Source organism: Sinocyclocheilus rhinocerous, unplaced genomic scaffold, assembly GCF_001515625.1.
Source record: "Sinocyclocheilus rhinocerous isolate Xijiao unplaced genomic scaffold, SAMN03320098_v1.1 scaffold2340, whole genome shotgun sequence".
Classification (NCBI taxonomy): domain Eukaryota; kingdom Metazoa; phylum Chordata; class Actinopteri; order Cypriniformes; family Cyprinidae; genus Sinocyclocheilus; species Sinocyclocheilus rhinocerous.
In genome coordinates, this window is record NW_015646462.1 from 643,011 (window position 1) to 646,832 (window position 3,822).

Here is a 3,822-nt window from a genome sequence, read left to right on the forward strand (position 1 = left end):
TAGCAACCACCCAGAATATCCTAGCAACCAACTAGCAACACTTTAGCAAACATCTAGAACATCTAACTGACCAAACCATTTACGTTTTTTTAAACAAGGCTTTAAGACAAGCCAGCATAAATTTGTCTTTTTAAACCTTTCAATCTAGTTGTTAGAGTTTTTCTTACAGGTTTTTTTCAACTGCTTACACACATTTTCAAAACTTTACCTCTTTTTTTCAAAACTTTACACACAAATCGTCTCAGGTTACGTATGTAACCATGGTTCCTCGAGGGAACGAGACGCTGCGTCGGAGGACGCTTAGGGAACGTCAGTTTCTAGGAGTGAAGCAAGCGCTGACAGAGATGCCGGAAGTATGGCCCCGAGACGCAGCGTCTCGTTCCCTCGAGGAACCATGGTTGGTTCCCCGAAGGGAGGAGGACTGAAGGCCTGGAGTACGACAGGCCGTGGTGTAGAGGAGGGGACCTTAGGAACATACTTCGCTCGAGGGTACAGAAAAGCTTTGGCAAGACCAGGCGCAAAGTTGAGATAGGAAGGGGCCACTGAGAGGGCCTGCAGGTCCCCCACTCTCTTGAGAGAAGATATCGCCAGAAGGAAAGTAGTCTTGATAGTGAGGTGGCGATCAGAGATCTCCTCGATAGGCTCGAAGGGAGGCCTACAGAGAGCTTCTAGCACCACAGCCAAGTCCCACATGGGGACACGACACTGTACCAACCGGGCAGTTAACTGGGTTGAGCTTGCGGTCTCCGCACCACGAAGTTAAAAGTTTCCACTTCAAGTCATACAGTTTCCTCGTTGAGGGAGCTCTGGATTGGAGGATGGTCTCAACAACTAGGGTTACGCGGCGACAGGGAGCTCCCAGCACCGGGCCCTGAGACAAGAACCAAGGTTTCCTCCACATGTCCAAGGCACGTAGGCATCGCTGCGTGACCCTGATCATGCGAAGCGGGTTTCCTCTCGGGGAGAACCCCTTGGTCTTGAGCCACCACTGTAGGGGTCTCATGTACATCAGGCCAAGAGTTATCACGTTGGACGCAGCTGCCATCAGACCCAGCAGTCTCTGAAACTGCTTGACAGTGAGTGACCGGCCTTCTCTGACTCTCGCGACTGCGGTGAGGACCGACTCGATCCGAGCAGGGGACATACGTGCCTGCATCGTGGTCGAATCCCACACCACGCCTAGATAAGTGGTCCTCTGTAATGGAGAAAGCACACTTTTCTTGGCGTTTAGTCTCAACCCCAGTTCTCTCAGGTGGGCGAGAATGACATCTCAATGTCGAACCACCGTCTGCTCTGCTTGAGCCAAAATCAACCAATCGTCGATATAGTTCAGAATGCGGATGCCCTGGAGTCGCAACGGAGCCAGGGCTGCATCCACACACTTCGTGAAGTCTGTGATGATTTGGGGTGCAATGTCATCTGCTGGTGTTGGTCCATTGTTTTTTTTGAAAACCAACGTCACTGCACCCGTTTACCAAGACATTTTGGAGCACTTCATGCTTCCTTCTGCTGATCAGCTTTTTGAAGATGCTGATTTCATTTTCCAGCAGGATTTGGCACCTGCTCACACTGCCAAAAGCACCAAAAGTTGGTTAAATGACCATGGTGTTGGTGTGCTTGACTGGCCAGCAAACTCACCAGACCTGAACCCCATAGAGAATCTATGGGGTATTGTCAAGAGGAAAATGAGAAACAAGAGACCAAAAAATGTAGATGAGCTGAAGGCCACTGTCAAAGAAACCTGGGCTTCCATACCACCTCAGTAGTGCCACAAACTGATCACCTCCATGCCACGCCGAATTGGGGCAGTAATTAAAGCAAAAGGAGCCCCTGCCAAGTATTGAGTACATGTACAGTAAATTAACATACTTTCCAGAAGGCCAACAATTCACTAGAAATGTTTTTTTTATTGGTCTTATGGAGTATTCTAATTTGTTGAGATAGTGAGTTGGTGGGTTTTTGTTAAATGTGAGCCAAAATCATCACAATTAAAAGAACCAAAGACTTAAACTACTTCAGTCTGTGTGCATTGAATTTATTTAATACACGAGTTTCACAATTTGAGTTGAATTACTGAAATAAATGAACTTTTCCACGACATTCTAATTTATTGAGATGCACCTATAGTTTCTGTGATCGGCATCTTCTTATTGATTTCATGTTATTGTTATGGCTTATATGATGAAAGTGGAGCGAGCAGTTGGAGAATTGGATCACCAAACAATTACGCGATGAATCTCAGACATATCCGGACGGGATTAGATTTCTCAGAGGACTTCTGAGTTACTTGAAAAGCAGTAATTATCACGAACAAATGTAAAAACAATTCGTTAGTGAACTGGGCCGCGCTTTGTGGTTTTGACTCAAAAAGATCCGGTTCATACGACTCATTTGTTAATGAAGCCCACTACACTGGAAACTACACTGGAACGCTGCGTGCGCGTGCAACCATCGTGCACAGTTTATTAAAAGACGTGTTTTTGCCATTATTTTGCATTACTCTGTCATCGCCGCATCTGAAAAGTAGCACATAAAGCACTGGTTACATTTATATTTTATTCTGTGATAATTCTGGGGTGGCACAGCTTTTTCGTAGGGTGGCAGTTGCCACCGCATGCAACCCCGGTAGATCCGCCCCTGATGATAAATAGATAATCGCAAAAAGATTAAGGAGGCAACCATAGCAGCAATAAGCTTGAGAGTTTTTTTTTTTTTCAATATTATGTGGTATATCAACGAAATACACACTCTGTGTCTGCAATGGATAAATGTACAAGTATTGTCATTATTTATTATAGATTCTATTATAGATTTATTTCATGACATAAACAGTCTTTTGTCCAATAAAAAAAAAAACTGAAATTTGGGTATCTGCACTGAAACAAATTTAGTATGAGATGAACCTCGACAGGTTGCTCATCGAAAATTCCTTCATAAAAGTTAGCATAATTTGCATGCATCCTAAAACACAACACTTCCTTTTTTATTTTAAATATAATTCTGTGAAATGTCTTGAGAGTAGCATTACGCATGCACATTTCCTCAGCAATATAAAGTTCAGACTGATACTGCTAAGCAAAGCATACGTTTAAGGGCCTGATCCTCAAAATAATTTGCTTTAGCTGTTAACACCTCTGTCCCCCATAACCTCTTAAAATGAGTTGTTGCATTATCACATCTGTTTTAATTCACTGAAGTACAAAGTGTTTTGCATCTAGCAGATTTAATTGGTCCCACAGAATCAATTCTAGATAAGTCTAATGTTCACAGAGCTGGTCTTTCTTTGTTCTCTCTTTTTTAATTTAAGACCTGCTGCTGGTCCCATCTGGATTGTGAGTATATGGGTCTAGGACAGTGAAGCAGTATTTATCCTGGTTACCTTGTACTTATTTATTTGCTTTTGACCAAATTAATGAAATCATTGGTTGCATGTGTGACTGATTTAGATAATAAATCTGGCTGTTTTGTATTTGAAGTTAAAGCCTACAGCACTAAAAGCACTGAATTGATTCGTGTGGCTTTTTGGCTGTACTGTAGCTCCCAGTGGCAGTTACAAATCACAATATTTCAGGCAACGGATGAGGGACTGGGCAGTGTGTTTTCTCTGTAGGAGATCTCTCTCCTCATCCCTTTCATTTAATCTCCCTTTCTATGTCTCCCTCAGTGTGAAATATATAGTATCTCTCTCATTTGCCCAAACAGAGCAATCTAACATATGCATGTATTCATTTATAAATATTAATGTTCCTGGCGCGCTCTCCATTCTTCCAAAGCTTGGAGGCTCCTGTAAGGGAAACAGGTCAATTTAGCTCAAAGGGAATC